The 13,615-nt window shown below is 38.3% G+C and overlaps 1 long non-coding RNA gene across 1 annotated transcript; it reads right to left on the bottom strand.

The window, feature by feature from the left end:
- Window positions 1–3,111: 3,111 nt before the first annotated feature.
- LOC130072790 (uncharacterized) lies at window positions 3,112–12,406 on the bottom strand. The gene is made up of 3 exons (XR_008804170.1): window positions 12,317–12,406; window positions 3,415–3,493; window positions 3,112–3,286 (listed from the first exon to the last, which is right to left on the bottom strand). It is a non-coding gene; the product is annotated as an uncharacterized LOC130072790 (long non-coding RNA).
- Window positions 12,407–13,615: the final 1,209 nt, after the last annotated feature.

Here is a 13,615-nt window from a genome sequence, read left to right as displayed (position 1 = left end):
TTATTTTGTAATTAAATTATTTGACTAAATTGCATGTATGTAGTTAGCCTAATCCCCAACACTGCCTGTATGTTTGTCTACAGTTGAACATTAAATGGTGTTCGTAGAATCATGGGAGCTTTATATAATGAGCATTAAGTGAGTCGGAAATTACGTTTGTATCATTGCATAATAGTATGGTTTCTCTAAGTGTACCATCCCGATGGAAAATGAAGAACTTCACTGAGGGTCTTAAGATTTTTAATTTGCTGTCTTGTTCTTCAAGAACAATGTAATTGCTAAAAAAGTGCAGACATAAAGCAAGAGGAATAAAAGCATTTATAACAGGCTGTACAAGACAATGGGTACTGGTGGCGACGTACTAGTGACGACGTTTATGTCACACGGCTTTGAGCCGACGTACCTAGTTCAGACGTTGTTAGTAGGCGTTATTTTTACTGGAATTCTAATATACGTCGCCGTGACGTCGCCACCGGAAGACGTTCCTCCTGTGACGTCGCCGCCAAGTCGCCGCTGGTCTCCCGTCTGCAGTCCCAATCAATCCCATTCAAAAATCTACACGTTCTGGCGGCGACGGCAGGGTAGACTTCTCCTTCTCCTTCTCCTGGTAATCCATGATTTGGCACTAAATACTCGCCATACACTGTAAAAAGTGACCAGTTGGATCAACCTAAAAAAATTACTTCAATTGGTAACACCTAATTTTTTTTAGTTTTCTCAACTTAAATTATCACGTTTTATCAACTTAATTTCACTAGGTCAAGAACACTTATATTATTTGAGTTCATTCAATCCTGTTATTTACATTAGTCTGACTTAATTTCACTGCATTCCAACTTAAATGTATTACTTTTTCCTACAGTTGGTTCAACTTAAAAAAATTAATTCAATTGGTAACAATGACCAAAAATTGCTAAAAAATGACGTTTTCTCAACTTAAATTATTATATTTTCTCAACTTAATTTCACTAGGTCAATCACAGTATCACACAATAATCAAATTGCTTTAAACATATTTATTAACATTAATTCATTGTATACACCATCAGTATTTTCCATATTACAAACTTTGAGAAATCATTACAAACTGTTCATATTTGTTGTGCCAATGAAATTTAATTTACTGACACACTTCACATCCATTCCATTAACAGTCTTTTTGCAAAGTGGTCTTTGCACTGTATCTTGCTCAAAACTGAGCCACTAATACATTTATAAAAATAAATATAAAAACAGTGGTTATTCCCTTAAATGAGCCACCTAAAAACTATTAAAGGGATAGTTCACCCAAAAATGGTTCCAAGTTGTACCAAACCTGCATGAGTTTCTTTCTTCTGCTGAACACAAAAGAAGATGTGTTGAAGAATGCTGGTAACCAGACAGTTGACGGCACCCATTGACTTCCATAGCAGGGAAAAACAAATACTGGAAGTCAATGGGTGCCGTCAACTGTCTGGTTACCAACATTCTTCAACACATCTTCTTTTGTGTTCAGCAGAAGAAAGAAACTCATGTAGGTTTGGAACAACTTGAACCATTTTTGGGTGAACTATCCCTTTAATATATTCTTAAAATAGAACCATATAAGTGTATGAGAAAAGTGCTTTAGAAAAGCTTACAGGCAATGCCCTAAATTTGAAGTGAACCAATCAACTACAGATTCGAACATCCAACTACACATTCAAACTAGACATATGAATGAACAAATGGATAGTCTACGAACAAAAGAAAACAAATTAAACATTTTTTCAAACACAGACTAGACATATGCACATTCAAACATTACTGCAAGTTCACTGTAGTTTACTGAAAAGACTTTGAACTTTTGGTGACATTTTGTGCTGATCAAGCTGCAAGAGAACTTTCTGGAATACCTCGAATGTCAAACGAAGTGGTTTTGGGTAAGCCAGATTGATGATGTATATCATCCCGAGAAGCAAGGCACAAGCTGATGTGAACGACGGCAGTTCATTCAAAACTTTAACACCCTCAATGATGACACCTATGTCAGCCGGTGGTTCATGATGTTCTCCCCCCTCCTTCCGAATAACATACACCGCCATGGTGAGGTGCTCCAGCTCACCCTCGCAATCATCTCGCTGGTTCTCCTAAAGTAGTGTACATTAAACAAAATACATTTTGCGTTCATAACTACAAAACCCAAATTTAAACTTTCTGAAAAATCGAAATAGAATATGCGGAATTTCAACTCACAAGGTACTCCTTGATAAGGTCTTTGGGATTTTCCCCCAGGAAAACGATGAGGGCCTTCACACACTCTCTTTTCGTGCGTATATTTTCAGTCTGTGAAAAAGCAATTGTGATTATTTTTAAAATTCTGAGTAATCTGTAATAGAGAATCAGATTTCGCCGAGGATAGCAAAGGACAAGAAAATATAAACATTTATAAACTATAAAAGTTTGTATTAATGACTGGCCAAAATATATACATCACAGAAGTATACAAAAATCATTATTCAGATATAAACACTGATGTCTACGTTCAAAAAAAAAAAAAAAATTCTTCATTTAAAATGATTTCAACGTAGAATAAATGACTTTGTTTGGTGCACATTCCAACACTTAAGACCAAATTGTAGGAGTTTAAAAGAGTTTGAGAAAACTAAGTTAAATTTAAGTTGTTACCGTTTTTGCTTTTATGGAATGTTTTAAGTTTTGTTTAGTCATTGAGCAGTATAGACATGCTTCAGTGTCACTATAATTGTCATTTCAGTTATTAAGGCAGACTTTAAAAGCAGAAGGAAGAGCCATTCTAAGCTTTTTTATTTATTTAACTCGTTTTTTTAATGACAAAAACTAAATTGTTTTTCAGTCATCACAACTGTTATAACACTGGTTATTCAATAAACAGATATTACTGTTACTAAACTCAGCTCAAAAGAAATTTAAATTCCGTATTGATCCATATCGTGATACGTATCGTATCGTGGCTTTAGTATCGTGATGCGTATCGTATTGCGACATTGTTGGTGATACACAGGCCTAGTTATGACACTTTCAAATTTCAATGCTATAAAACAAGTATTTAACAATTAAATGTTACTGTTAAACATACTGCGACTAAAATAAGATTGTGTAGTTGGTATTAATGTAAAACACACAGACGTACCTGATCCAAAATCTGAAGAATTTCTGCAGTCTTCTCACGGGTTGCTCCTCCTTTTAAACGGATTACTCTAATTAGTTGACTCATGTGCACATCTAACTGGGCAAGGAACGTGTCTTCTAGTGGAACAGCCATAAGCCTATGGAACTCTGCATTGATCTGAAATCAAAAAAAAAAAAAAAAAAAGTGTCAACAACAGTCAAACTGCACAAGCAAAATTTTATTATATCAACTCAAATAATGTATTTAGCCAGTAAAACTAGAACTTTAACTTCTTTTTTCAATACCTCGTAATGTCTGAAAAGCGCAGGCCACCTCGCCTTGAAATCCCTAACACTGGGCTCCTGGTTCACTACCTCCTGCCGTCTGTAAGCAAACGTGAGAGCCATTTTCTCCTTGACAACCCTTTCATTTTTCCTTTTTTCAGCCTCTGTTAAAAGTTCAAGTCTTTCTTTTTCAAGACTCTCACAAGTCTGTCCAACAGGAAGGGAAGGGTAAAAGTTTGCTTCTGCACGTTTCGGCTTCTTCATTTTTTTGCAGGGAAACCATCTGTCGCTGCTTTGGCTTTCAGCGAGTTAACAGACACCTCTACACACCCCTGCATTTTGAGTTGGGTCCTGTAATTTCCCATTTTATACTTCAGTCGCTGTTTCCAACCAGACCATACACTGAAAGAGCCAGGTTCTTTCAGACAAGGGTACTTCTTCATCAAGGCCTCTGCGACTATGTAGAAGTGTGTGTCCTCTGGGTAGGCCTTGTATTTGAAAATTTCCCCTGCAAGTCTATTTAGGATATCAGTCTTTGTACGAGAGCTGAGAGTAAGCAGTTTCGCGCTTGTAAGGTATTCAGCATTTCGATGCTCTAGCTGGAGTTCAGTCTCAAAGGAAAATTGAGGAATTGCAAAGTCTTTTGGCCACTGCTCTTTTCGTGAAAAAACAGATTCAGGGGATGACATTTTTAGTGTGACACTTGATGTGTCATTTGATGCCATAGAAACGGTGTCATTTGAAGCCATAGAAACTGTGTCATCTAAGTCAAATGAAGTGGAATGAGACAATACAGCCTCAGTGGTACTGAGATCTGTAGTGGTTTGATGAAGAATGACCTTGACTGTTCCCAAATCCTTAAGGTCAGTGGTAGAATTCAGATTGAAGAAATCACTGCCAAAATCTTGATCCATGTACTGAAGTCTGATGTTGCTCTTTATGCCAAAGGTCGTCTTAATTGAGCAGTGAAGGTCTTCAAGTGACTCCGGTATGCCACTAGGAAGGCTGAGTTTTTCAATGTTGTTCTCCCCTAAAACCACCTTCAGTCTTGCAGGTTTTGATACAGCCATGGCAATCTGCAAGACAGAAGTTACTCAGTTAGTATGTGCCAAATGGGAAGACATTACATCTTTTTAATATGTAAACATTCGAATACTGAACATTCATACTAAACATAAATTCAGAATGTTTATCTTTTTGCAATTTTTCCAGCAGTTAACCCTTTAACAATTTCAATTCACCATACATGCCTGCAGTTACATTTACTGCTAGTGGGTTTGGCATTAAAGTTTGTTCATCTTAAGTTGGCTCAATCTTAAGTTTCTCAAGCGACAAGAATACATTTGTGCGCAAAAAACAAACAAAAATAGCGACTTTATTCAAGTATTCATTTCCTTCTCTGTGGGCCTCGAGTGAGTTCACGTAGTGTAACAGCGTAGAGCTTCTGGTTGAACGTCACAGTCATCACACACATGACCAGCGTCGGCCAACAGTGAGGCTACGTGTGACGTACAACACAGAAGCTCTACGCAATTATACTACGTGAACTATCTAGAGGCCAAGAGAGAAGGAAATGAATACTTGAATAAAGTCGTTATTTTTGTTTGTTTTTTTGCACACAAAAAGTATTCTCGTCACTTGATAAACTTAACATTGAGCCACTGTAGTCACTTGGACTATTTTAACAATGTCTTTAATAACTTTTCTGGGCCGGCAAGTTTCAATCCCTTAGAAGCCTATGGAGGAGTGATCCAGCTCTCGGATTTAATCAGAAATATCTTCATTTGTGTTCCGAAGATGAACGAAAGTCTTACAGGGTTGGAACAACATGAGGGCGAGTAATTACTGACAGAATTTTCATTTTAGGGTGAACTATCCCTTTAAATAGCCAACTAGATACTGACATCACAATTATAACTCTTAACTCAAAATATCATCAAAATAGCAGGGTCTTTTTTCTCTGGACGAAATCATAGGCCTTACCATTTATAAATGGACATATCTTTTAAGGGTAACAACGCATTCCTCCAACTCTGTAATCAGCCAGGGGATATATATCTTGCAGTTCCTGAGGCCCAATAGGGTCCACTTCCTTAACGGGTGATGTTTCGAGTTAATAACCTCTGTAGTGTTCAATATACCACCCACTGAGTCTCTTGACAATGAAGATCAATCTTTGTTCTATAGTAACCATTTGGATTATTTCACAAAAGTCTGGCAGTCCTCCAACAGATCCATGAATCAAGATCATCCCCCTTTTGTAGTTCAAACCATTATGTGTCACATTGTTAGCTAGGTGCACGGTGTCCACATTTAAAAACTTGTCTCTCAATCCACTGGAGATCCCTTTGTCAAGGACATCAATGTGAACTGTGGAAACATCTGACACTTCTAGTCGATGCCTGGGAAAAGTAAATGTATACAAGTGATGTGCCATCTGATACTGATGTCTCTCAGAAAGCGAAAGGAGCACATTTCTGAAGTTCTTTATATTTCTTGCAACTCGCTTAAAAAAACTGTGTTTCGCTTCAAAATGCATAGTCCATAACGCAACAAGCGGTCCATATTGACGAATCAGGTGTGGATAATGTTCCAAGAAGTGGTGTTTAGGTTTGAGATCAAAGTCAGGGAAAACCTCTTGAAACCGAATTCTGTGCTCTGAAATCTTGAAACTGAGATAAGCAATGGATTCCTCTGTATGAATTGGAGAAACAATTAGATCAACAATATCCTTCAAGTCCGTTAAAACATGCCAAGCTGGTTCTTCACAGGGGACTTTCTGACCAATCAACAAAGGCACAAATCGGATTAAACTCCAGTTCTCATGGGCATTCCCTCCAACAGTTTTTTTATCCAAAATGAAGAGGGATTGGATGTGGTTTATTTGTTTTGTCCGTCCCCTTAAAATCGAAAGATGTTATTGCTGCATTCAGTTCAAGTATTGTGAAGTATTTTTTTTTAATAAATACACTAAGACAAAGCGACAACTCAAAAGGTACAATTCCTTCAAAAAGATCATGGACAATGTCCGGTGGGAACCCAGATGTCACGTCAAAATATGAAAGGTGTTTCGACAAAGTACATTGTTTCTTTACACCATAATAGTTTGCCAGTCCATTGTCCTGAAGTTGTCTTAGATGTTCTTCATGAATTTCTTTGTTCCAGAGACAAAAACTTCCACTGTTCACTTCTGTTGTCTGAATTTGAACTTTTTCCGCAGTGCAAAATCTACACACATAAGACCCTGTGAAATTTTCAACGAATCCAGCAATACTGTGGGCCCCAAGGTTGTCAGCTATGACACACTGAACTGCCCCCTTTACTGTTCTGCCTAACTTTGACACAAAAATACCACTCTGTTCTAAAATGACAAGATCATTAATCAAAGGCTTTAACACTTTTTCATAACCAAAGGACTTTAGATCATCACTTTTGATTAAAGCAGCCAAATAGATGGAAGACAAAGATGAGTGATACAATGGTGGCAAATTGCCCAGAATCCAATAAATGCCACAGATTTTATGCTTCCGTCGTGACGTACCCAGCGGATTACAAATTTCAAATTCATCAACATATAATATCAATGAAATACTTTTCTGCTGGCATAAAAAATCATTCTCTTTGAAAAGGGCACCATCATAAAATGATTTGTAAACCTGCACAGAACCCCTTTGTTTAGTTGGTTGTTCCAGTTCATCTGTGTCTTTCAAATTCCTAGCCTGATCCAATACATTCTGGCATTCAAGAATTTGCTGCAAAGACTTTAGAATAGAAAAGTACTGGAAAGTTTTCTTCTCATTGCGATCAAGTACAAATTCTACAGGTTCAACAACATTAAAGTGTCTCTTGAAGTAACTCTTTCTTCTCCACGCAGTAGAAAGCGGCCCTTTGTGTCCTAATGCTTTTTTAATAGCATTAGACTCACACAATGCGTTAGCTAATTTTTCAACGATTGATTGGTCAAACTCACAACTATGTTCCTGTAATATTTCAGTCAAAGTCTTCTGTGTGATAGGAAGCGATACAGAGCCAATCAAATAGCTCAACTCTTGTAGCAGTTCATCGATGGCTGTGTTAGATACAAGATAGATGTTTTCTAATTTTAAAAGGACCAAACCAAGTTTAAGTTCTATTTCTTTTTCCAAGTTCACAGGATCACTGTCAATTGCAGGGTCAACATGCTCATCGCTGCAAGGTATTTCATCATCTGAAATATCACATGAAATACTTCTGAATGACTCACTGCCAGAGTTTAAAATTTTGTTTTCAACAATCCCATGCTTGAAATCACTTGCTCCAGAGTGTCTTCTATGTTTGTGACTTTTAAAAATCACATAAACATTAGTTTTGTAGGTACAGTCCTTGTACATACATGTTATGGTCTCCTTGTTTTTCAGATGGTGAAAGATGTGTTGAAAATAATCCTTTTCGGCTGAAAGTTGATGAAAACAAATATGATAGCTGAAAGTGGTTAGGGGTTCTTTGGGTAACCTTTGGACAGGGTGGTTTCTGGATAAATGGCTTATTAAGCATTCCAAGTCTTGAATCTGCATACACAGTTTAAATAAGTGCATGGATAAGTGGATCCGCGTCCATAATGCTTGTGGTTAAGTTTGTAATGTTTGAGCAGTTCAGATCTTCTTGTATAGACCCCCCCACAGTCTTTACATTTCCACATTAAGTGCAACCCTGGAATGAAAAATAAAAATTACTCTTTACTTAAAGTAAGTTTTCTGGCAAAAACTCACTATCATGTCATCCAAACTGTGCCTATTGTATTTGAAGTGACAAGGAAACAACGCGAGATCACGCGTGTGTCAAACCGGAGTTCTCGCGCGAAACTGGAATTGAGCTGCTGTTGCGTCTGGTCTAGCAAATGTTTATGCTTTATTTCTGCTTGATATAATTGTAAATATATCTATTAAAATACTGATATTCTAGTCTATATCTCCTCCCTGAACCTCCCGCTGCCCTGTTTCTTGCTCTCTTTTTGGGCTGTAGGTCATCGATAATGTCATTTTTTTTAATCACCGACAGGTCCAGATAATTAGCATGCCAAATATCTCACAGGCATCTGCGACTCATCTGCGATACTCTTAAGATCGCATCTTTGATCATTCACACTGCGTGATCATCACTCGCGTGATCGAGCACTGATTTGCCTATGATTCCGGGCATTTGTTATTATTTAACCGTGAGACCGACGGTTATAGTTGAACACCGTCATTAGAACCGCAAAAACCATGTTATTAAAATATTTTTTACAAAAATTTTTTATCATAGAGAATATTTAAATACTAATATCAGCTTACGAGGGAAACGGAGGCGGAGTTAGTGGTGCTTCGGAGGCTGCTAATGCTGGAGATGATTCGGGAGAGGTCTGTGCACCACCCCCTCCCCAAGAAGAGAAATCTTGGAGATCTCCTTAATAAACGGAGGTCTGAAATCTCTGCCCCTTTACCGATCAGAGCGCGCGCTGACACGTACGAGCGCGAAAGTGTGCGTGGCAAAAATGACGTCATTGCGGTGTGGGCAGTCGTGCGCTTTGGGTGCAAGACCCCATTTCGCTTGCCGATGTGCACAGCTTTTTTTGTAACAGCGCGCGCTGCGCCGCATCCGAGGATGAACGACTTCAAGCCGAATCTGCCCGAGCATATATGTCTCACCGCACCGGCACCCAGTTTGCGCGTCTACATTGCAAAGTTCACTGCAAAGTTTTTTTGTTAAGGATTTGTTTACTGTGAGTGATTCATTTAATGGAAAGCACATTCACTTCTAGTTGTCTTGCTGATTATTTTAAATAAACGTAGAGCAAGCTAATCAGTGTCTGCTCGTTTATTCAAACTAAGTTGTCCTATAGAGAGCCTAAGTCCCTCCCCTCTGCTTCCGGCTCATGGGACCTTATTTCGGAAAAAATATGCATGGTAGTCAATGGCGAGAGACAACTTATCTTTTTATTCCGTCTGAACTGTGCCCTGAATTACACATATGATGTTTGTCAATTTAAAAGATAACTATGAAAGTAAAGAAAGTCGCAGTTTGTCATAAAACAGAAGAGTAACATTTAGTTTTATGTGAAAATCGCTCAATGAACTACATCTCTCGTCTCGCACTATGTACGTCACCAAGCTTGTGTGTGTGCAGTCTGGTACAAAACACACATGACGGCGTAACGTTACGATTATAACGTTAGACTATAGAAAAGATGACAGACGTTAGCTTCAGTAAAGTTAGCTTCATTCATTGAGAAAAAAGGTAAGACGTCACATGCTCTCCCTTTGGGTTTGTAGTCTTTGTAATTACGTATTTTCACAGTCTTATACCTCAACATTTTACATCAAACTGCGACTTTCTTGACTTTAAAAAATGTATCTTTTAAATTGACAAACATCATATGTGTAATTCAGGGCACAATTCAAACGGGATCAAAATATTTGTTGTCTCTCGCCATTGACTACCATACAATATTTTTCCGAACTAAGGTCCCATGGTGGTCAACCGGAAGGGGAGGGACTTAGGCTCTCAATAACAGACGAACGTCTCAACATGGAATTCATTAACATACACATTTAACGATCAAATCTAATGTTTACAAAGCATTTGCGAATCCAGGAGAGTTTTCATGAAGGTCCATTTTACAAGCAAATTACTCAAATATATTTACTTAATATATTTACAAAAGTTTCATGAATGAGGCCCAATGCACGTGAATGTTGAACAGAATTTTAAAGGTAAAAAAAACTAAAACAAAAAAACAAGCACCTTTAAGTTTTTTTTCAGACAGGTCCCATTTTACATAGGGCCTAATTTATAATTATCTGTAATAAATCATTTTATATTACCGTATTTTCCGCACTATACGGCGCACCGGAATATAAGGCGCACCTTCAATGAATGACCTATTTTAGAACATTTTTCATATATAGGGCGCACCGGATTATAAGGCGCATAAGATACTGCAGTCAAACGTTTGACTGGATTTGCGTTAATGCATCCACTACATGTGCTAGATGTAAACAAATCAGTCAGATAAAGTGAAACTTTATTAAGCGTTCTGACAACTCCGTTCACTCCCATGGTAACGTTGTTCAAACGTTAAAGGAGAACTCCGGTCAATTTTAACATTGAGCTCATTTTTTGTAAATTTGGAGTGCTGTCAGTACAGATAACAACGACAAAAACCAGTGTTGCCTACACCGTGTTATCCTCTTTTTAAAATTTGCACCCTGTTGACTTAAATGGGACAACCTGTTTTAAACCTGCTTTTAGCCTCTTAACAACCGGAAGTAAATACGGGTATGTGAGCTGGCTGAATAAAGAGATTATTCCTGCCTTCGTGAAAGCTCGGATCACAGTTGAGACTGATATATCAGCCCAGGCATCCACGATCCATTGGCAGATAGTGGCGTAAGTCGCCCGGCGCTGTCTCCCCGTCTTGGTGAACGTGTGTTCCATCCATATATAAGGCGCTCCGCATTATAAGGCGCACTGTCCTTTTTTGAGAAACTTAAAGGCTTTTAAGTGCGCCTTATAGTGCGGAAAATACGGTATAATATATAAACGTTCCTGGCAACACCATCACGCTCTCTATTAAGGTGCAGTATTTTCTTGCAGTACTATAAGGTGATATATTATTGGAAAGCTAAACTGGAAAAGAAGAAATCTGGGATAAGTAGGCTCAGAAGATGCCACTTATTTATATAATAATGGCACAAACACGGTTTAAATTTGGTCTTTTTCATATTAAATCAGCCAGTACTTGTGCACCTTTTACATGCACAATACATGTCACGCCATATAATCATTTCGAGCTTCAAAATTGGTTTACACTGTATAAACTAACAAAAGAGATATTTCTGAAAATCAAAAAAAGGCACATGCATTCGGGATGTCATAAGGGTGAGTTAATGCCAATTTTAGTTTGAAAATTCTTAATTAGGATAAAATGCAAGTCAATAACATTAGACAACATTAGATGGAATTTATTCAAACATATCCAACATTAGTAATTCATATAATCTATTATCAATTATAGAAGAAATTAGAAATTGCTTAAATTAATAGAAATGACTTACCATGTAACGTTATAGCAAGGTGTGTCCTCAGTCGTAAAACATGTAAAACGCTTTCGGTCCTAAGGGGAGAAAAATGTTGTAGTATTTAACTTAAGTGGTAGAAAATGGTTTGCTACAGGTCAAGGAATTAATTATTTGTGAAAATACTACTATTTCTACAAAAAAATCATAATTTTCTACTAAAGAAAACCCTGAAATTTTTTTTCTGGATGAAACACCTCGAGCTAGGCAAATGAAGCTAGCGTTAAGCACAGCTACCTAGTTCAGTAACTTAGTCAGGGCACTGATCAGGGAATCAGTCAATGTGCTGACTCCCTGATCAGTGCCCTGATTACCGAACTAGGGAGCTGATTGAGACACACCCAATGACTTTTATCACAGACTTTCAACATCATTTTGGGCGAAAAAAAGTCGATGAATAAATCAGAGCTAACGTTTCAAAGACAAATAAAAGAACAGACAAACATTACTTTAAAAGCAAACTCAATATTATACTGCAGGAATTCAAATTTGAGCATTTAGTTCCGCTCCCCGAGCACTTCCCGCCCAAAGCATTTCCAATATCTCGCGCGGGCACAGACGGTTAAGGAGGCATCAATTTTAAAATTATTTTATTACACATAGTTCCAAGATCCAAAATGAACACATTTTTATAAAACAAACGAGTAAATACCACATCCTGTATAAGTTACATATTCAGTAACGTTAACGCTATTTCGCAAACGTAGGCCTACGATTGCGTTAGTATTCATGTTCACAAACAACATTAATTAACTCATAAACAACTAAAACACACGTCCAAAAGTTGCATATTCGAATATATTAATTAAAACAAACTTCCAACCTACCTTATTCATCCGAGTGCGAGAGAAAAAGAAAATGGCGGTTGAGCAGAAGTTCCAGTCAGGCTCGTGCGTCATGACGTCAGAAAAAAAAACGTCTGACGCGGAGGTCCGTAAAGGGAAATTATACTTTGGGTGAAAGTGAGATATTTGAGTGTCTGTGAATTTCTATGCGTTCAAGTTGAATGAGTGTACAATAATCAATTACGATTAGGAAAGCAGAAATACGAAGTAAATAGACTCAAATAATTCTAGTTATCCAACTTACACCCATATTCACTTTTTGCAGTGTAGTTAGTAGGCGTTATTTTTACTGGAATTCTAATATGTGTCGCCGTGACGTCGCCACCGGAAGACGTTCCTCCTGTGACGTCGCCGCCAAGTCGCCGCTGGTCTCCCGTCTGCAGTCCCAATCAATCCCATTCAAAAATCTACACGTTCTGGCGGCGACGGCAGGGTAGACTTCTCCTTCTCCTTCTCCTGGTAATCCATGATTTGGCACTAAATACTCGCCATAGTTAGTAGGCGTTATTTTTACTGGAATTCTAATATACGTCGCCGTGACGTCGCCACCGGAAGACGTTCCTCCTGTGACGTCGCCGCCAAGTCGCCGCTGGTCTCCCGTCTGCAGTCCCAATCAATCCCATTCAAAAATCTACACGTTCTGGCGGCGACGGCAGGGTAGACTTCTCCTTCTCCTGGTAATCCATGATTTCGCACTAAATACTCGCCATAGTTAGTAGGCGTTATTTTGACTGGAATTCTAATATACGTCGCCGTGACGTCGCCACCGGAAGACGTTCCTCCGGTGACGTCGCCGCTGGTCTCCCGTCTGCAGTCCCAATCAATCCCATTAAAAAATCTACACGTTCTGGCGGCGACGGCAGGGTAGACTTCTCCTTCTCCTTCTCCTGGTAATCCATGATTTGGCACTAAATACTCGCCATATTCGACCGACCGACCGACCGATCGAACGTCTATCCGAACGTCTATCCGAACGTCTTGTACTTTTGAACGTCTGACCGAGCGGGTTGACCCACGTGAAGACCTGACGTGACGTCAATGTCTTGAAATTAGCAGTTTTTTAGCCATGCAAGTATTCAAGCTGATGTGTAAAGACTATAAATGGACATGAAAGGCACTAAATACAGATATGTTAAAATAATACTCAACCATTTCCTGCATCCTGCATCCAAAAAGCCATTGAATAAGCTTTTCAAGAAAGGTGTTGTAGGCTAGTCTTTCTGAGTGATGAACTGAAAAAGCTGTGATTTTCTCTGTATTTCATAACTCTAATGTTTCAAA

Source organism: Rhinichthys klamathensis, unplaced genomic scaffold (genome assembly GCF_029890125.1).
Source record: "Rhinichthys klamathensis goyatoka isolate OS25496 unplaced genomic scaffold, OSU_Roscu_1.1 h1tg000505l_1, whole genome shotgun sequence".
In the NCBI taxonomy this organism is placed as follows: domain Eukaryota; kingdom Metazoa; phylum Chordata; class Actinopteri; order Cypriniformes; family Leuciscidae; genus Rhinichthys; species Rhinichthys klamathensis.
The sequence above is the reverse complement of the archived record's forward strand: the minus strand, read 5'-3'. Positions and strand labels throughout refer to the sequence as shown.